A 23,039-nucleotide genomic window follows, 5' to 3' on the forward strand; every position below is an offset into this window, starting at 1 on the left:
GTATTCATCTGAAATGATACGCCGAATCTTCGGAAATCTATATATTAAAACTGTGACACAGTCACTGAGAAAGCTTTAAAGTTTCTACGTAGAATACTGTTTCTTAACATAGGGTTAGTATAATCTTCAACATCAACCATTTAATATCGATTGCTCAGTAAAGGCCTTTTCTGCACTGCCCCTTGCATAGCACCCTACATTTTACGATTCAACCATCTCATTAAAATATTCTGCTCTTCGAACTAAATAACATTCTGCCGATGTTTATGTGTATCGGTATCGATATATGACATCTTAGTTGCAAAAATGTCAATTGTAAACGAACTACAGATCTGTTTCATAGAGGAAGACTGCACTGTAGTTCCTTCTCTAGATTGTCTCACACATGACAAAATGGTAGATATCGAAATAGACGACAGAGGGATAGAGAAACAATTAAAATCGCTCAAAAGAGGAAAGGCTTCTGGACCTGATGGGATACCAGTTCGATTTTACACAGAGTACGCGAAGGAACTTGCCCCCTTCTTGCAGCGGTGTACCGTATGTCTCTAGAAGAGCGTAGCGTTCCAAAGGATTGGAAAAGGGCACAGGTCATCCCCGTTTTCAAGAAAGGACGGGGAACAGATGTGCAGAACTATAGACCTATATCTCTAACGTCGATCAGTTGTAGTATTTTGGAACATGTATTATCTTCGAGTATAATGACTTTTCTGGAGACTAGAAATCTACTCTGTAGGAATCAGCATGGGTTTCGAAAAAGAAGATCGTGTGAAACCCAGCTCGCGCTATTCGTCCACGAGACTCAGAGGGCCATAGACACGGGTTCCCGGGTAGAAGCCGTGTTTCTTGACTTCCGCAAGGCGTTCGATACAGTTCCCCACAGTCGTTTAATGAGCAAAGTAAGAGCATATGGACTATCAGACCAATTGTGTGATTGGATTGAAGAGTTCCTAGATAACAGAACGCAGCATGCCAGTGTCAATGGAGAGAAGTCTTCCGAAGTAAGAGTGATTTCAGGTGTGCCGCAGGGGAGTATCGTAGGACCGTTGCTGTTCACAATATACATAAATGTCCTTGTACATGACATCGGAAGTTCACTGAGGCTTTTTGCGGATGATGCTGTGGTACATCGAGAGGTTGTAACAATGGAAAATTGTACTGAAATGCAGGAGGATCTGCAGGGAATTGACGCATGGTGCAGGGAATGGCACTTGAATCTCAATTTAGACAAGTGTAATGTGCTGCGAATACATAGAAAGAAAGATCCCTTCTCATTTAGCTACAATATAGCAGGTCAACAACTGGAAGCAGTTAATTCCATAAATTATCTGGGGGTACGCATTAGGAGTGATTTAGAATCGAATGATCATATAAAGTTGATCGTCGGTAAAGCAGATGCCAGACTGAGATTCATTGGAAGAATCCTAAGGAAATGCAATCCGAAAACAAAGGAAGTAGGATACAGTACGCTCGTTCGCCCACTGCTTTAATACTGCTCACCAGTGTGGGATCCATACCAGATAGGGTTGATAGAAGAGATAGAGAAGATCCAACGGAGAGCAGCGCGCTTCGTTACAGGATCATTTTGTAATCGCGAAAGCGTTACAGAGATGATTGATAAACTCCAGTGGAAGACTCTGCAGGAAAGACGTTCAGCAACTCGGTATGGGCTTTTGTTGAAGTTTCGAGAATATACCGTCACCGAGGAGTCAAGTAGTCTATTGCTCCCTCCTACGTATATCTCTCGAAGAGACCATGAGGATAAAATCAGAGAGGTTAGTTCCCACACAGAGGCATACCGACAATCCTTCTTCCCACGAACAATACGAGACTGAAATAGAAGGGAGAACCAATAGAGGTACTCAAGGTACCCTCCGCCACACACCGTCAGGTGGCTTGCGGAGTATGGATGTAGATGTAGATGAAATACCTCGGACTTTCGAGTTCTTTGAGTACAAATTTGGCGTCTTAAATGTCTTCTTACAGCGTAACATGCATTTCAACATTAGAAAGCTGAGACGTGCACTCGTCTTCTTGCTGTCAATATATTTACGATTCCAGTCGTAAACATGCATCACTAAATTCAGCAAAGGACCTCAACTATTGGATTTTCACCACCATTACTAACATACACTGAAAATACAAAGCATTCATGAGACACACCATGCGGTAATATTTTTTATGCGAGAAAACGTATACAACTCAATTTTCTCAAATACATTTTTCAAAACTCAGACGCTATTGCGTAATTACACAATTTTCAGGAGCTTATGTTACCAATTAACCAAGACACAAGAAATTCATGTTCTCATTATTGATATACATAGTAATGGGAACCGACTGACACAGGTTACAACTTCATTAACTGTTTCAGTACTTCGTACAACGTTGCTAGTTTTGATGTTGTAATGTCGGAAATTGTCATTACAGAGACGTGAAATAGTCGCGCTTATAATAAAACTGACCTAATCAAATTCTGTAGGAGTTGAAGAATACCATTCAAGATTTATTAAAACGCTATCAATAAGTTGGTTAGCTTTCTGCATAATTTCTTATAGAGATAAGCGTCATTTGAAACCAGAGTTCTACTCAGATGCCAGAGCTTCAGTGAAATATCTTCAGCAAACAGCCACTAGTTGAGGTGCCTGGTTTTCCATGTGACATACTAGGGATTAGACGTGGAAAGCCTTGTGGCCCATATTTAAACGTTTGGGGCCGTGCGGAGTGGTCGCGCGGTTAGAGGCGCCATGTCACTGATTTTGCGTCCTCTCCCACCGGAGGTTCGAATCCTCCCTGGGGCATGGGTGTGTGTACTGCTCTCAGCGTAAATTTGTTTAAATAGTGTGTAAGTCTAGGGATCGATGACGTCAGCAGTTTGTTCCTTTAGGAATTCACAAACATTTGAACATTTTTAGCGTTTGGCACTTGAATGTTAGATGTTAAAGATGGCAAAATTTTTATCATACACTAATGGAGACGTTCAGCTGACAACTTATTTACCAGTGAACGTTTATCAATAAAAATTGAGCGACACCCATAGTGTGGTTTCACCTCACACAGAAAAGAAATCCTAGTCTAACATAAAATCGGTGCCTTATTCCTTGGAAAACATGACATGAAGTCAAGGGACATCCAGTTTTTGTAATTGACTGAGACGAATAGAAAGTATACCTCAGCAGGTACTGGAAGCTTCAAATATTTTTCGATTGTAACGTGTTGAAGACAGGATAACGTCCTCAAGCTATAGAAACCCATGTTGCTTATTAACTCTTTCTTGGTTGATGGGATACTTATGCCCCAATAAAGTAATGCGCAGTTTTTTGCCATTGGACGTTCATTTTTGTACCTGTCTAATGTTAGTATGTAGAGTGGTGGTTTCGTAAGCTGGAGAAAAGTACTATAGACCACGCAATGGATGTAGAGGGCGATCAAATTGGGCGGGGTGTGTTTATAGGTGGCACAGTGCAGTTGTTTCACGAAAATCATATAAAATCACCATCTCCAATCCAAGAATGTCTGAAGTATGTAATTGTGTTATCTTAAAAGCCAAAGACATTGTATTGAAACGTTACTACACACCTCACTAATTCTGCTAATTTGTACATAATCTGTATTTAGTGGGATGTATATGCCCCAGAAAACTTCACAGAAAGTAGAAAAAATTGGTGCGTGGTATGCAAAAGCCATCTTCAATTGTTATGTTGAAAACTGGTGTGAGACATTTTACGCTTTTTACTCTCAGGAAAATAAATGTGTTTTGCTACTGTTTTGTTACACTTTTCTTCATAATTACCATATTGATAAAGTCATTCTAAAATTAAAAAATTATCTCTGAAAATTCTAGGCTTACATGAAAAAGTGGATCTAGTTACGTTCGTGGGACACATGTATTCCACTCCATAGATTTTCAAAACCGTCCAGTTCAAAATTTTTTTGGTAGTCAAAGCGTGTTATTTATATCAAAGGAAGGCATTTTTTGATCTTTTATTTTTCAATCGTGCACAATATAGCTTCTGGCCACGGAATGGTTAATAAAGGGCATGTCTATTAGTCAGCCACATGATACAGACTGCTCCCTGAGCTAATACCCTTGCTAAAAGTATGCTGGTAAATCTGTGCATTAATTTATGCATGATAACAGTCGTTGAGCTCCATGGCTGTCGATTAAAGTACTATTAAAGTACTTGAAAAAATACAGCAGCCAGCTATTTTTATGTAACTTTATTTCTGCTGAGCCGTATTTCAGTTCGCGTGACACGCTTATCTCTTCATGAATACTAAGTTTTCGTTGATTGCATTTCGAATGGTGCAGCTAAATTTTGTTCTGTAGTTTGTTGTTACTTTTTTCGCATTTCTACTCATAGCAAGCAGTAAAGTTATTGATATATCACTCACGTGCTGAATCTCGTTCTGCAACAGTGAGGCTAAAATTACCTATTCACATAAATGACAAAAAAAGAACTGCAAGTTACAGAATAAATTGCAGCTGCAGCATTCGAAACGCAGTCGGCAAACGCACTGTTGATGAAGACATGGAAGTATCACACCAATTGAAAATGAAAGAAATAAAGCTTTAAAGAAAGTGACAGGTCCCTGTAATTTTTCAAGTAATGAAATAGCACAGTCAATCGGAACCAATGTCAAGTAGCACACGAAGGCGTTTGGTGTGTTGAGATGATTCAATTCTCATTTTTTAGTAATGAACGTCTTCATCTAGGCTCCGCACACTGCTCCATTGTCCATCGATTACATACCAACGATTACTCAGGACTCTTCAGTCACTTCTACTGTTAGGGCTATTGGACAGGGAAGATATGATTCTACACATTCACTCACCAATTATTTCCACGCTACTGCCACGTTTATATTCCCTCATTGTCTTTCAAAAGGTTAGAAACGTTCTACATACTAAATAAATCTAAATAACAGCAACTGAGTCGTTCTAATCTTGCACTATCAAAGGTTGTATTTTTTAAGCCTTTTTGAACCTCTCTGGGTAAGGTTCAGTGTCCTTAAAAATTACATTTAGGAACGCCAATTAATTCTAAAGCCCCCCATTTTCAGGAACACTTCGTGTACGCTGCAACTGCATTTGGTATGATTGTATTACGTATACTGCTGCATATACTGACATCTACGCGTGGGCGTTAAAACTGCATCCCAGTTTGCTCACGGTGCACTAAGATCTTCAGACACTGTAAACAGTCCTTTTCAATTTACTTTGTGAACTAAGGTATGTTATAACCGAACATGTGACCTATGGCCGCCACAGTTCTGAAGAGTGAAGGACAAAGTGAAAGAGAACGTTATTATGAAACACCAAAAAGAAGCAAAAAATTGCAACAGCTTCAAAAAGAGCTAATGAAAGTCTCTCAAATGTGTATCTATATAACACTAAATTTGTACCTAGTTTCTATCTGCTACACGTGGATACAATTTAAGTTCCTTATTTCCTTAGATTTAAATTACTATTACATATGTTAAATCCTCAAAATGGTTAAAAGAACTGTGAAAGAGTCAAAAATTATGTTTTACAAATCGGCTACGTGGTGATTACAACTCTGGATTTATACTTTAGAGGAGTGGGATTAAGATCTCCGGTCACCACGCAGACTTAATGTGGAACCACTTGCAGAGACCTGCCGGTGTAAAATTACAGATGTAATACGCCATGAAAAGCAGAACAAATATTAAGAAACCAAGTAGGCCACGAATTCAGCAGACGCAGAAATGGAACTATAACTGTCCACGAACTCCCGGAAGAAGCATGAGAAAGTCTATTATATTTGCATTCGTTTGCAGTATAGTACCCGAGCGAAACCTTCTTTTTACAACTTTCATAACCCCAAAAATAAAGGTAGACAGCAATTTAACTCTTTTCGAAGTGAAATCTGCAGAAAGTATAAGAAAGCTAAAGAAAAATGGCTGCAGGAATATGTGAAAAAAAAAGAAAATGGTCGTCACACGACAGATTAAGCAAGTGAAATAGTGAAAATAAATTTCGAGGCTGCCAAAACCAAAGGAACTATCAGTTAACTTGATGAAAGAAGAAACTGTTGTCGACTTAGAGAGGAGATTTAAAACAGTAGTAACGTTTTACAGAGATCTGAAACAACCCAGAAGGGATCTATAGTACACCACCGCGATTTCTGAAATCATTCGGGAAAGTGACAACCTATCAGACTGGAGACATACCATCGATTTTTCGGAAGAAAACCAACGGCACAATCCTGAAGCTCAAGTATCGAAGCTGCTGACAAGAAAGATATACACAGTAGAATGGAAAGAAAAATGATATGTTAGATGACAATCAGTTTTGTTCCAGGAGAGACAAAAAAAAGATGATGGTGTTGGAAAATTGGGTAGGACACCCCGTCTGGGAGTCTTCGACTTACTGGTAGAAGTCTTTGATGTCTCTTCGGCAGTTGTGCGTCGATGAAGATCAGATGGAATGATTACAACACGAGCACCCAGTCCTCGACCGAAAAGACTCTCCGGCCTGGTCAGGAAACGAACCTGGAACCCCACGATTTAGTGGCAGTGACGCTAACCGCTTTATTTATTTGTTTATTTTTAATTTATCAGGCTCCCATCTGCCCCTTCTGACCCGTCATTACGCTCCCCATTTTTGCTTTCATTAGGCTAGTTTTTTTGCCATTTATTGTCTGTAGTTAAAAATATGTAACATTTGTTAAGAAAAGTAGTACGTTTCTGCATGTGTTGTTTTTTCATTGTTAACAGTAAAACGTTATTTCCTCTGTTCCATAAAAATAAAGACCAAACATATATTCTGCTTCTTCTTACGGTTTCACAAAATTCAAGTTGAGGAAAAAGAATGTCAAATCAGTTCTCTTCAATTAACTAAAATTTTTCTGCTATGGAAATATTAAAACCTGTCACTTGAAAAGAAAAGTTTTGTATTCTATAACTAAGATTGTCAGTTTGTAGTATTAATACTCTTTTAAGATATTTTGTTCTGAGGACTGGTTTTTTTCTGCTTCATGTAAAATTAAAGCTATTGCGTAAACCTTTTACATCTGAAATTTTGTCACTCACTTTTAAAAAGAAAAAATAAATGCACACGAGAATTGTGATGTTTGTGTCTCTATATTTCAAGAATAATAGTACGTACCAATGTCTCTCCTGTAATGGTATATGTAAGACCGCATAAGAAATAAACCAAAAAATTCTTTTTTTCATTTGTTTAGAATTAAAAACTATGCTCGATAAAATTTTACCGATCCTTTTTTATTTGTGGATGTCCTTACTAAGGGAGGTCTGCATAATTATTCTTCTAGTTTTCGGCCCATGTGAGATTGTGGAGCTGTAATGTGCTCCCAGCAATCTTCTTTGCTCTTGTTCCCTTCTGTGGAGATGCAATGCACAGTGTGCCCTTTGATCCAGTTGACAACGTGTAGTTTCGTCATTGGCTACAGAACTGCATCTGCAGCCAGAAAATCTGAAGGTGTGAAGACGATGGGAGATGTCATGTTGATGACTACCAGTTTCTATAGGACTAAACCCAAAATTCCTCTCACGTGGGTAAGTCTGTGACATGTATGGCTTGAAGTGTTGCTTTTGTTGGTTTCTTCCTTTTTTACCACTTTGCACAATGTCCTCTTGACCACAGACGACAAATCGTAGCTGTCAATCTTTTTCCTTACAGCTTTCCAGTCTCTATCCCTGTACTTGCGATCAGTGATGTTACTGTTCTTGCCTTCCTTTAGTTTTGCATATATTTTCGTTTACTTTATTGTGTTATTGTCAGGGATTTTTATTTGAATATTTATTTTAGGAAAAGTTTAAGATTGTAAATTCTGATGGGAATATGTTGCACATGCAGCGTTATTCAAAAAAGTTTACAAACTGGCATGGCACATCGGGCATAGACAAGGATCAGTAATCAACATAGGAACCAGGGACCGCAAAGGCCATCCGGGGCTAATAAATGGCGTTGCAGTTGTTTAGTCACATGCTACAAGCGGACGCCCACTACAGAATATGTTCAAGGTTTTGACCAAATGCATCGAAACTTGCCTGCCGTCGACACTGCATTGAACGGCCGCACCCTCTCGAAGATACTTGGAATACCTCGAAGACACTCCTGTCTGCTAGGGTCTCCGGCTATGCAACAAATATTTCATACACAAGGCCCTTCAGATACCACCACACGGAAAAAAATTGATTGCGGACAGATCGGGTGATCGAGGTGACCATGCGACTAGCCCACCACGACCAATCCAGCGGCAGGGAAAGGTTGCCTGCAGATGTGCCCTCACTTGTCTGCTAAAATGCGCGGGGGACTCCGTCGTGATGAAATCGAATGCGGCGACGAGTAGCCATGGGAACATCACTCAGGATGTCCGGCAGAGCCTCTCACAGGAATAAGAGATACGTGCGGCCATCAAGTCGGTCTGGGAGAATGCAAGGCTCAATTTAATAGTCTTCGACGAAGCTAGCCCACACGTTAAGGGTCAGTTTGCGGTGTGAGGCACGCGATAGGATGTGGATTCACATCCACCCACGTATGCAGGTTGTGAACGTTCACATCCCCCCAAATGAGAAAGCAGCGTCTTCGTTGAAGAGGACGCTCTCTGTGAAGCTTCAGTCTGCAGCGGATTTCTGCAGAAACCACCGCGCAAATCCCATGCTCTTGTTGCAGTCCCCAATTGCAGTGCCTGGAAGCGTTGGAAATGAAACGGATCCAGTCTTTCGTCGTGTACAGTACGCCATACGGAGGGCTGGGGGATATCAGTGGGGCGGGATACACCTCGTGTACTTGCTGCCTGCGTACGCTGCACCCTTTTGAGAACGCTTTCTTCCACCGTAGCTGTCCGTGATGTTCGTTGACGACCAGCATCCGACTTGTGCACATGAAACGAGACAGTTTCGCACAATCGGCGATGCAGGGTGACGAGTAAGGTGTGGCACGGGGCCTTTTTATCGGGATATTTCACACCATACAATAACACGGCTTCTCGTCCACTGCAGTTTACGCCGTAAACCAAATGCATCTCAGCCATTTCGCGGTACATGTAGCTAGCCGTGTTATCCCCAACGCTTCTACGGCGTGAATGACGACGGTCTCCGTGCTCTCCGCCCGTCATTCTATAGCAACACCCTCTCGTGAGCGTTATCGCCCTCTCGTGGCGGTTACGACCCCCATTCCTATGTGACTGGTGATCCCTGTTTTATGCCCGATGTGCCACGTCAGTTTGTAAAGATTTTTTTAATCACCCTCTATATGCGCAGACTGATGTTGGCCGAACTACTCGTATTTCAGCTGTCAGTCTGCGTGCCGTTTCTTTTCCACATTTTATACGTTCTGCACACATACAGGGCTTGTGACTTGTTATAGACATCGGCAGGGTTACGTTCTTCATTTTCTGTGTTCAGCGTATTAAAAGTGTCTTTGAATATGTGGCCGCAGCTGAAGAAGTGGCCTAACCAGACAGTCACTCTTTGGGCTATTCCTACCGGTAAGGGCAGGATTTGCATCACGTAATTGATTTTTGAGTCCATATCACATCTAGGTTTATTGTAGTATGTTCTTATGCACTATCTCTCATACTGTGTTGGAAACCAGTTCCAAAGTATTTCATATTCGTGGTTACGGGTAATTGTTCTTGATGTTGTATATTTATTCCCTGCCCTATATTCGCGACGTCAGATTTCCTTGTGTTTGGTTTGGCCGCAGATAGACGCTGCTACTTGTTTACAATCTGCATTGCCATACCGAGTTCACTTGTGTACGTCACGAAAACAATGATTTCGTCAGCATACTCCTTGCACACAATCATCTGCCCATTTATGAGTAACCCTCGTGGATGTTGTGCTAGGTTGGCAAGCTAAGGTTCAATGTCAATGGCAAAAAGTGCCATCGACATGGGGTAGACTTGCCTCCGGAACTGTTAGTAATAGTATACGATGTAAGGACTTCAGGTGTATTGAAGGCACTAGTGAGACTATTCTGATGTTACATTTGACGTGGAGGGGCCAAATTTGAGAAAAAATCTAGGATTTTTTAACATGCAGAAAGTGTTGGATGTCGTTAAGTTGTGCAGGCTGTGTGACATACTTATAAAAATAGATATAAAATATGGGGAAATACGAGCAATGCACTAGATTTACGTGAGCCAAGCGGGAGCAATAATAATGGAAGACCTAGAGAAAGGTTTTCGGTTGAAAAAGAGCCTCAGTTAGGGATGTAGTCCTTCTCCGATAATAGTGATGCTGTAAATCGGAGGGGTAATGGAGGAAGGAGAGGATATGAATAATAAGGTTCGCTAGCAACACTACTATCCATTGTGAAGGCGTGGAGGAATTTCAGAAGCTATTGAATCGAGTGAATAGCCCGCATCTCGCGGTCGTGCGGTAGCGTTCTCGCTTCCCACGCTCGGGTTCCCGGGTTCGATTCCCGGCGGGGTCAGGGATTTTCTCTGCCTCGTGATGGCTGGGTGTTGTGTGATGTCCTTAGGTTAGTTAGGTTTAAGTAGTTCTAAGTTCTAGGGGACTGATGACCATAGATGTTTAGTCCCATAGTGCTCAGAGCCATTTGAACCATTTTCGAGTGAATAACACACTGAGCTCACAACAGTGGTTCAAATGTTTCAAATGGTTCTGAGCACTATGGGACTTAACATCTGAGCTCATCAGTCCAAGAACTCAGAACTACTTAAACCTAACTAACTTAAGGACATCACACACATTCATGCCCGATGCAGGATTCGAACCTGCGACCGTAGCAGTGGCGCGGATTCGGACTGAATGAAAACAGTGAATCAAAGGAAGATGGACGTAGTCGGATGCGGCTTAAATGAGACTAGCATCAAACTTACGATCGAAATTGGGACCATGAAGTACAGGCCTACGACGTAAAGGAAATCCGCTACCTTGAAAGCAAAATAACGCGTGATCGACAAACCAAGAAGCACGTGCGAGTCAAAATACCGTTTTGTACTACTTGGAGAACCAAATCATCTTTGACACTATGTCTGCGTGTATGGTCGCCTTCATATCAACGTTGATGGTCAAATTCGTGGGAATACTAATTTTACGGAAGTTCTAAGCAGGAAAAGAATTATACAGTATATTCGATCTACTTGCGGCCCTTTTTCCTTTTTGCTGACTTTCAACAATATTTATGCGGGACAAAATCAAGCTAAATCAATTTGTTAGAAATGGATCAGAATTGCGTGGCGCACCTATACGAACCTAGTGTTATCGTAACGAACGGCCTCGATTAATCAAATCATGTTCCAGCATTTCTGAAAACTATGAAAAAAAGACATTCATATTTTTAATGGAATACGGGTAATCTTAGATACATATTCCCATTAAAACACGTACTTAATTCCCGGTTTCTTATGAACTTATGTCTAATAGTGGCACATGCATCTACTACGCAGATGGCGAGCCAACACTGTGGTCCAAATGTTTTACCGTTATTATAAACTTAGGTTACTTAAATTGTCCGTGTGAGCTTTTGCAGCAGTTGTTACAGTGAAACAAATATCGATGGGCTACATGTCTTTAACCTACCTAACCCACTCCACTCACACCCGCACATATCTTACAATGTACTTCTGGTAAATCTTTACTGAGGTTCCGAAAAAAAACGTGGATCAGAAGACTATCTGTTCAGTATCTGTCATTATTGACTAAAGGGAAGTATCTACACTGCTCATGTTGTATTAGTCTTAAAATTTCTGATTCTGTGCTGAGATGAAGATTCGCATCTGTGAGCGACAGAAAAGAGCACATCCACATACTGCAAAGTATTATTGACGCAAAATTCCCTTTGTAGGCAGTAGACTACGAGGTAAATCACCATGCTTTGTTGACCTTTAGAACGTTGGTTCCGTAATTTGGAGGTTTCTAAGCTTAATCGTTGTTTCATTTTTGTTATTATGGCTGAATGTCCTTCCAGCAAACAAGGTCATGAAGGCGGCACACCACTAAACGCGTCAGTGTGCTGTGCACAACGTTACCCAAATTCGTTGGACAAAGTTTGGAAGTTGAGCGTTATTTAATCATTCAGTGCGAAGCAATAAAGGAAGCGCGCGGTGGGATGGAATTTTCCTATCAAGCGCCGGCACGTGTGCACGGCTATCTGTTAATATATCAATTTCCTTCGATGCTGGTGAGCGAGTGCGGCTAGTCGGTGAGGAAGGACACGGGGCTATTAGAGAGGAGCGTTTAATATGCGTGAGCAAGTCCTGGAGGGAGGCGGGCGGATGGAGAGGCAAGTGTTAGTCCTTCCAAAGGCTAGTTCTCACGCTGAGGCGCCCCAACCTCTAATGGGGTATAAGTTCGTGCCTGGGACAAGACTGAGAGTATCTCCGACAGCAGAAAACAGAAGCGTAACGTCAGTTCCGTAAGCACGCGAAGTAACAGAGATTTGAAACTGTGTATCCAATCGGTGTCTAGAATGTCCTTACGAATAAATGTGTTAATTGAAATAGTGACAGATTCATGGGTCCCTGTAGTTTACGAGACGTTTTTCCTGTGCAAGTCCATCGTTCTCGTGGACATGGAAAGCGACTGATGATACGAATAAAGAAAATGAACCACCACATCCGTATCGTCAAAGCAATTTATTTCAAACTACTAGTTTTGGCGCAACACTAACGCCATCTACAGGTGCACTGTAAATCCAGAGAATACTTTCATTCCTTGGCCCATATGTTGTAGAATCCACAGAATAGTAGTTGTCGCGGATTGCACACATCAGGAGTGTATTACTCTACAACGTAATGTCACCACAACAACACGTTGTAGAATGTACACTCCTGATGTCTGCAATCCATGGCAACTAGTACTGTATGGGATTTATGATATATAGGTCAAGGAATGAAAGTACACTTTTGGTTTATAATACACCTGAAGATGGCGTAAGTATTGCGTCAAAACTAGTCGTCTGATTATTTGATGATACGGCTGTTCAAATGGTTCAAATGGCTCTGAGCACTATGCGACTTAACTTCTGAGGTCATCAGTCGCTTAGAACTTAGAACTAATTAAACCTAACTAACCTAAGGACATCACACACATCCATGCCCGAGGCCGGATTCGAACCTGCGACCGTAGCGGTCGCTCGGTTCCAGACGGTAGCGCCCAGAACCGCACGGCCACTCCGGCCGGCGATACGGCTGTGGTCGTTCGTTCCCCTCGTTTATCTATACCAGAGGAGTTAACAGACACTGTTTATCACCAATCTCTGCGCGCCAAATTACCAGTGCAGTTGGAGAACGTTGCCTTTGTAGAAAGGCAAAGGGTTTGATACCGGTACATGGTCAAAAGGGCACCACCCTATTTTCCATGCTTCGTACAGCAGTACCTACTAACGACGTCTAATGGGCGACGGATTGATCTAGGAGTTTCCCTAACATGGCCTTCCATTTTATCTGACCTTAATCCCATAGATTTCAGGCTGTGGGGATGTGAAAGGGATTGATACAATGGCTCTGAGCACTATGGGACTTAACATCTATGGTCATCAGTCCCCTAGAACTTAGAACTACTTAAACCTAACTACCCTAAGGACAGAACACAACACCCAGTCATCACGAGGCAGAGAAAATCCCTGACCCCGCCGGGAATCGAACCCGGGCGTGGGAAGCGAGAACGCTACCGCACGACCACGAGCTGCGGACAGGGATTGATACATTGCAGGCACACTAACAATGCGCACATGTTGTGGAAGAGTGTTTACTACACATGTGAGATAACCTGAGGGCAGCCAACTGTGTTAGCACAAGTTTACGATTCTTTGAGAATTAGGGCTGATGGGTGTCTACGAGGGAGTGGTAACGACACAGAAACGCCTCCTGTAGTTTCATTCGGGAGGACGACGGTTGAAACCTGCGTCTGGCCATCCAGATTTAGGTTTTCCGTGATTTGTGTAAATCGCTTTAGGCAAATGAAGGGATAGTTCCTTTGAAAGGACACGGCCGATTTCCTTCCCCATCCTTGACAAAATCCGAACTTGTGCTCCGTCTCCAACGACTCGATGTCGACCGGACGTTAAACCTAATCTTACTTCCTTCCTGTAGTTACAACAGAAAGACGGGTGTCGTGGGAAAGACTAGCCCATATCTCATTGTGTTAATGCACATTTTCTTTTAAATTTCGATAAGGACTGTCTTCTTTAAGAATGCTAAAGAGCTCTTTTTCTAGCTGTATACGGGCTGACGTTTCGAAGAACATGGAGACGTCGAACGTAAAAGTGTAGATAATTTGTAGACGATAATTTTTCTTCCATTCCTTTGTTTGGTCATTCCTTTGTTTGGTCATTAGTTAACGACAAAGTTCTTTGCTTATAGAAACTACCTACAATAGCTGCCTGTGGTCAGAACGGCAGACCAGTTATGGATATCAGAACAAATATAAGTGCAGGAGACTTCCTGACTAGTGTTGACAACACGCAGTGGACACATACTACCCAACTAAAGCGTTATTGCACTTGTACTGCTGTGGCCGTTATCGGAAACACGCGGTGATGTGTTACGGTAAACGAGTACAGTGGTGACTAAGTAAAATGCATAGCACTGTGAATGACATTAAGAAAGCTGTGCAGATACTATCAAGTGGTTAAGCTTATTTTTGTGAAATACCACGATAAAAACTCACAATAAGCCGACCAAATCGGCCTGACACCCGGAAACAGCAATATTGATTTCGACTAATACAGCGAAAATTTTGTTACCTCGTTCGACGACGTTCTCCGAATAGAGTGCCACCTATGACTACGGAAATTCTTTCACCTGCTTAACCACTGAAGTTTTTCGTGCATTTAGTAAGAAACATGCTTCATTTAGTCGAAGCAGCTTCATGCAGTCTTTATATGTCGCTATAATGTATTGGCCCTAAAACTCAGTTCCCAAAATTTTTTCAGCATTTTCTCATATTTTTACGGCAATTTGCTTAATTTTCCGTAAACGTTGTAGGGTACAATCGTCTTATTTATTTTCACTACGCTTAAACATGAACTCCTTAGCATTTCACATGCAGTATGTGATCAAAAGTATTCGGACACCTGGCTGAAAATGACTTACAAGTTCGTGGCGCCCTACATCGGTAATGCTGGAATTCAGTATGGTGTTGGCCCACTCTTAACTTTGATGACAGCTTCCACTTTCGTAGACATACGTTCAATGAGATGCTGCAGGGTTTCTTGGGGAATGGCAACCCATTCCTCAAGGAGTGCTGCACTGAGGAGGCCTGGCACGAAGTCGGCGTTCCAAAACATCCCAAAGGTCTTTTGTAGGGTTTAGGTGAGGACTATCTGCAGGCCAGTCCATTATAGGGATGTTATTGTTGTGTAACCACTCCGCCACAGGCCGTTCATTATGAACAGGTCCTCGATCGTGTTGAAAGATGCAATCGACATTCCCGACTTGCTCGTCAACGGTGGGAAGCAAGAAGGTGCTTAAAACATCAATTTAGGCCTGTGCTGCGATAGTGCCACGCAAAACAACAAGGGGTGCAAGCTCCCTCCATGAAAAACACGACCACGCCATAACACCACCACCTCCGAATTTTACTGTTGGCACTACACATGCTGGCAGATGACGTTTACCGGGCATTTGCCATACCCACACCCTGCCATCGGATCGTCACATTGTGTACCGTGATTCGTCACTTCACACAATGTTTTTCCACTGTCCAGTTGTCCAATGTTTACGCTCCTTACACCAAGCTAGGCGTCTTTTGGCATTTACCGACGTGATGTGAGGCTTACGAGCAGCCGCTCGATCATGAAATCCAAGTTTTCTCACCTCACGCCTAACTGTCATAGTACTTCCAACGGATCCTTATGTAGCCTGGAACTCCTGTGAAATGGTCTGGATAGATGTCTGCTCGTTACACATTAAAACCCTCTTCAACTGTCGACAGTCTCTGTCAGTCAGCAGAGGAGGTCAGCCTGTACGCTTTTGTGCTGTACGTGTCCCTTCACCTTTCCACTTCACTATCACATCGGAAACAGTGGACCTAGGGATGTTTCGGAGTGTGGAAATCTCGCGTCCAGTTGTATGACACCAGTGACACCCACATCTCCTGACCACGTTCGAAGTCCGCGACTTCCGCGGAGCGGCCCATTCTGCTCTCTCACGATGTCTAATGACTACTGAGGTCGCTGATATGGAGTACCTGGCAGTAGGGGGCAGCACAATGCACCTAATATGAAAAACGTATGTTTTTGGGGGTGGCTGGATACTTTTGATCACATAGTGTATTTTAGGGAGCTCCAGCGTTATCTCAGTGAAGTGGCCTCAACGATATCGTCATATGCAAAGTACAGCTGACAGTATGTTCTTGGTTCACGATGTGTAAATACTGCAGATACCATATGAAGGGCTTATTTCAATAGTGGTACAAGTCCATTACCTCCACTTTTCTGTTTATAATCATTCTGAAATTAATGAGCCAAACAAACAGAAAGAAAGGTTCATCTCTAGCAAGGAGCCATATGCTTGAATATTTCTGGTATCTCAACTGCAGATTTTTCCGCGCCCATTTAACTTTCGGACTCCGTATCTCAATATGAACAAAAATGGACTTATACCATTATTGAAATAAACCCTTCATATTATGTACGGATAAATGTGCAAAAAGCTATATGATTAATCTGTCGTGTCACTCTTGTAAACAGCTAGCAGAATAGTATGCAGAACAACAGCAAGAAAAATGGAAGTTACTCTAGGCGAAAATTGGTTTGGTTTCAGGAAGTGAAAAGGCACGAGGTAAGCACTTAATAATGTAAGACAGTTTGAGGAAAAGTCAGCGTATCTTCCTGGGGTTCATGAACCTACGGCCGGCAGGAGTGGCCGAGCGATTCTATGCGCTACAGTCTGGAACCGCGCGACCGCTACGGTCGCAGGTTCGAATCCTGCCTCGGGCATTGATTTGTATGATGTCCGTAGGTTAGTTAGGTTTAAGTACTTCCAAGTTCTAGGGGACTGATGACCTCAGCAGTTAAGTCCCATAGTGCTCAGAGCCATTTGAACCATTTTATGAACATACGAAAATCTCTCAGAATGTTTGGAATGAGATGTTTTTAAGCCACAGTTGATCGAGACTTATCTAAAGTGACGGACAGATTATGTGCTTTCTGTAAAAGCCAATTGCGAGTTATATAACGTTGGAAGACAAATGAGAAAAGTGCAAGTCTCAGCTTCAGCTTATCATGATGTTTACTTCGTGTTTCTAAGAAACAATTAAACAAGCGATAGGAAAATTAGGAAGAGAAACTGTAGGTAAGGGAAAGGAGATAACAATGTTAAAGTTCGCAGACGACATAGCCTTTTGGCGTAGGGAAAGCATTTGAAGAATTGTAGAAAAGTGTAGTTCATCTGTACATGAGTACAGAATACTAGTATGAATCATTCTGGTATACAGCTCTAGCGTTTGGGGTCCCTACCAGATCGGCTTAAAGGAATACACCGAAACAAATTAAAGGTATGCTTTTTGATTTGGTACCGGTAGGTTCGTTGATCACGTTAGTATTTTGGAAATATTCCAAGAGCTCAAACGGTAATCCCTGGAAGAAGGCGTTCTTTTCGCGGGACGCTAATGAGAAAATTTAGAGAACCAGCATTTGCTGGTGCCTGGAGAATAATTCTGATGCCGCCAGCGTACATTTCGATTAAGGACAGCGAAGACACGATTAGAAAAACTGGGACTTGTTTGGAGGCACATAGATAGTCGTTTTTTCCTTGCTCCATTTGCGAGTGAAACAGGAAATAGATTAATCACCAGCGGCACCAGGTACCCTCCGCTATGCACCGTTTGATGTGCGGTGTACGTATGTAGATGTAGATTGGAGGACATACTTACCACATAATGTGGCTTAACTATAAGTAAAGAAAAAGAGGAAGATAATGAAGTACAAAGGGCGAGTAATGACTTGGTGTATCAAAGTGGAATCGTCAGAGTAGCGGATGGAGGAAAGAATTGTCCCACATAGGAAGAGCTACAGAATCGGGAGTATTGGGTAGTATCAATTCCATTGATCGGGAGGGACTGGGCAGTTGCAGGCTTGTTAGAACGACTTCCTCATATCGACTGTAGGTTTCACCAGTGGAGAACAATAGCAAATTCAGCAATGATCATTAGTTTGTTGAACGCGACGTTTAAAACCTACTAAAATATCTGTGACAACAGAACAACAGTTCTCGCTGAGGCACTTGTCCCAGAAGATGAATGTTGGTTTAGAAAAGGGCGTTCATGTAGTGACAATAATTTATGATAAAACTACTTAAAAATTGAAGAAAGAGAATTTAATCTAGAAACTTACGTCGCTTTTATGGGTTTCGAGAATACTTTTGGTCAAACTGAAAGAAATAAATTATGCGCAATAATGAATGGCAGCGAAGGAAACAACACGGGAATGTTTTGACAGACACGCCGACTTTATGGGACCAGACATTACCCCTTTGTCATAGACCTCTCCGGTGGCAGTGGAGTTCCAGACTACAATGAATTACCAGCAACAATAACTAAATGGTAACACTGATCGATCTGCATCCCGACTCAGCGTAAGACTTTCCAGGTATTAATCGCTCACGCTTCGATATAACAGTCTGTCAAGGGTTTAGAACTATTCGGGTCAAAGACACCAGAGAAATATTTAATTACTGCTGCGTCAGCAGTTTGTGTTAATTATTCTATTGCTCTCGGTCTCATTCACTTGTCAGTTTCCTTGCTAAGCTACGTAGCTGCGACGTTTCGATACATTTTACTTCTTTTTCTGTAATAAAGCGATGACCCGCTTTCCCTCATGACGAACGTAAAAGTATGAAGCAGGCGATTGCGCTATAGGAAGCCTCAACTAATGACACGTGGCAAAAACGCTGCTCAGAGTATACGATCGTAAAGTGTTTCTAGTCATTGCGGTAAAAACGAAGAGCTGTAATCGACTTGCTAGTATGTAAATTCTGCGGTTAACTAGGTGGACCTAAGACAGCTGGTTCAATGTGTGACTTTCATACTTTTCACTACAATCTCCTGACGTTGAGGTTTCATTACACACAACAGCTTCACCCGCAAACAGCTTCAGGTTATCCACCACGTCATTTATAAAGCGGCCCTACAGCACTTGCCTGCAGTACACTAGACGTGACTTTCACACCTGGCGGTTTCGTTGCAAGTAGTGTCTGACAGAAAGTTCTCAACATGTTCTCAAAATTGGTTCCATATTCCGTACGCTCACATATTGTTCAAGAGGTGGCAGCGAGGAACTGCTACGAATGCCTTCCTGAAGTCAAGTAACAACGAGATCGGACTGGGTGCTGTTACCTACTGCCATATGCATATCTCACGGTCCAACGGAGCGGGCTAAGTTTCAAAACATCACTGCTCGCGTTATCAGTGTTGATCTTACCGAATGGATTTTCGGTAACCAGAAAGGTCGAAAACCACAAGCAAAATGCGTGTTCTATAATTCTATAATTGACTGATGTCAGTGATATAGACCTATAATTATGCACGTCTGTCTGATGACCCTTCCTGAACATTAATATGATCAGCGTCTTTCTCCAGTTGAAACTTCTAGTGCATTATGAAGCACTTTAATTTCATAAATACATACCTGGAATAATCTCCTACAGAAAAGGTGAACGTGATGGCGGAAATAGCCGTCTCTGATACGTTGTATGGACAGCTTCTCTGGTCAAGAGGACAAAGTGCTGCGATGATTACTGAGCAGTTGCTCTTCCAAAAAGCAGTCCACGCGATCAAACCAGTTGAGACTTTGCCTGATATTGGTCGTATTTTAGGTACCTGGGTATGCACAGCTCTGTTCAAAAAGAACAGCTCAACGAGTCATAGGGTCGAGCATCCGCTAGAATGCATTGCAGCTAATTCGTTGAAAATAATAACCTATAGTTACGATCATGCCGTCAAACAGCCTATGCATTGACTAGAATGGCGAGTTAATAAAATACATAGAAATATAAAATGGATGATAAATGATTAATTTATTAACAAGTGTTCCATTGTAACGTCTGTAATTGTTAAGACGACAGAGAATAGTGTTAAAGAATGTTTATTCAAAAACGGGCATTTTAAATGTACAGGAAGTGGTCCTACGATATTCAGTTTAAAATACAGATAGAAAATACCGTTATAAGAGCAGTAAAGTTACGCTGAGTGCCTTATGAGAATGAGAACAAAATCCACGAACTAAATGCTCATGGAAGATACTTGAAAATAAGTCCATTTGGTGATCACTATACATAAAATATTCATCAGCACAAAACAGTTCAGATATCAACTCCATGATACACAAAGTAACACACATGATAGAAAGAATAGTAACGCATACTACGTCTATTCTCAGTTCCGGAAATCAAGTGACAAAAGTTAGAGTCCACCTCTGCGGCACATTCTCGTGAGTTAGAGTATTGTATCTGCCTTTCACTGCCCAGAACCAATGACCTACATGACTGAATCACGCACATTACTATAGGGCTGTCTGTCTTCTTCCAGCACTCGACTTAAAGTGTCGAGAATAGGTCACTGGAGTTCTACACTCCAAAAGTCCCAGTCTTATCTTGTCTCCGCTAAAAATACGTCGTTCTTACATGCTGCTGACATGATTTGACTCATTCTGGCCCTTTACTCTACTAAACTAATATATTACAACAATATTTAAATAAAGAAATGTCATAAATTTTCAATTACACTTAGATAATTTATAATAATTGTAACTAAAAGTTTGTTTTTAAGCAAATATGTCGGTATTCTTTCGCAAGTGTGCTCACGTTAAATGACAACGAATGGTCGTTAAATATTATTTAAATAATTGTTTGTGCCTTCTTGACACAAGTGCCTTTTAGTTCTCTTTTGAATTGTGGTGTGTACTAACACATGTGAGACCACTTTTAAATTACCACAGTTTTTTAATATCACTGGGAATCACCATTTAAATAAAGTTACTGGCGAAATAGTAAACTGTTCATTACATAAAAACAAAAATGTGACAAAATAGATGGTACTGATACTGTGTTCATTTGCTGTGTAAATGTGGAATATGATGTTCTGATGAACATTTGCATAATACAAACGATATAAAAACGTAATTAATCGAGAAATAAAAAAATAAGGGGAAATAGCTTTCAAAGATGATGCAACTCTTGAAATCGCTTGGACCGATTAATAGTTATTAATTCAGAGGGTTATGGTGAAAATGTTTATTCGCTGTGAGATTTACCAACTGCAACTTTAAAGATGTTCTTGGAGCATCTCTTGCGCAAAGGCCATGCGAGTAACAGCCAACAAATTACCAGCATTGGGATTTACCTGTTTCCGGTAACGCTGTCCATCTCTGCACATGGCTGGCCACAATTGATCAACTAGCAATGCTGGCTGTGGCACGCCCTGTACCCTGGCCCCGCTAGCGCTCGGCCGCGCAAAAAATTCGTCTCTTCTCCATAGTACTTGTAAATGGACGGATAACACGCCCACATACTCATGACATTGCAGTGCCAATAAATGAGGAAAAGCTGCTGAAGATAGTTCCAAATTTTTATATGCATATGCTGAAATGGTGCACCGATGGTAATTTAGGAGCTGTTATCGGCGAAGTATGACTATTTGTGCATAAATTGTAAAATAATAGTCACACCAAGGAATCTGTGCTTACATATGTAAGGATTTACAAGTATATCTCACTAGGGGAACATAGATAGCGCCTACAGGAAAATTATAGAAAATTTTGAAGAAAAGAGAAGAAACTGTATGAATATTAAGAATTCAGATGCAAGACCAGCACGAAGCAAAGCTGGAAAAACTGAAAGGTGGAAGGAGTATATAGAGGGTTTATACATGTCAAATGAAATTCAAGGCGATATCATATAAATAGAAGAGGACGAAGATGGAGATGAGATGGGAGGTATCATACTACACGAAGAATTTGACAACGCACTGAAAGTCGAAGCAAGGTCTCTCATGTAGAAGATATTTCGTCAGAACTGGTGATAGCCTTGGTAGAGACAAAACTCTTCCATCAGGTGTGAAAGACGTATGAGACAGGCGAAATACTTCCAGACTTCAAGACGAATGTAAAAATTCCAATTCCACAGACAGCAGTTAGGTGCGTGAACTACCGAACTATCAGATTCTTGATTTGTGTGGCCATAGTGTCAGTAGTTGCTTTGTAATTCTTGAGAGTATTTTTGATCTGCCGTTGCAACTACGAAAATGAGTGATTTTTTTCACCAGACTCGTTTCGCTTTATTGAGGTGAAGCATCATCAGTGGTCTGCAATTAGGTTATTTACATTTTGATTTGCTTTTAGATCGAAAACAGTTCGTTAAGAATAAATTGATTTGTACTTTCGGTGATTTTCGGTTGATTTCTCGCTTACATCGTGAAATACCGTGTGCTAACACATTGTTGTTTTTCTTTGTTAGACACTGTTAGTTTTTGGTCTGATTTTTAGATGTTCGACATCACCATGCATTTCTTATGCTTTTCGCAACACACTTTTATGCACACCACTGTATTCTGTTTGTTTTTGTACTTCATTGACCAAATAAATATTGGAAACCAGACTCTATATAGAATAACTGATGAAATTACATGAAAAAGAAGAGAGCCTATTCCATCCTTCACCTCCTACCACTCTCCCATAACCCCCTCCCCTCCCCCCACTCATAGGTTCATTTCACGTCTCGCTCCTCACCTCACCTTCTCCTCTAATTCACACTCCATCATGCTGCCATATACTTATGTCCACACATCATGGTTTCCCCCTACTTTAAAAAAAAAGAACTGTCCATCGCTATTCCTTGCCTACTCTTACACAGTACATAAATACACAGAAACATAATTAAACAGAATTACACACATACAATAATCTAATTTAAAAAATGTTGTAGGTCAAAGACAAAGTAATGGAAAGGTTATGTTGGCAACACCACAAAAACACAAAACGCAACACATACTTGAAGTACAAAAACAAACAGAACACAGTGGTGTGCATGAAAGTGAGTTGTGAAAAACATGCCGGCCGGGGTGGCCGAGCGGTTCTAGGC

The sequence above is a fragment of the Schistocerca nitens genome, chromosome 1, assembly GCF_023898315.1.
Source record: "Schistocerca nitens isolate TAMUIC-IGC-003100 chromosome 1, iqSchNite1.1, whole genome shotgun sequence".
Taxonomy (NCBI): domain Eukaryota; kingdom Metazoa; phylum Arthropoda; class Insecta; order Orthoptera; family Acrididae; genus Schistocerca; species Schistocerca nitens.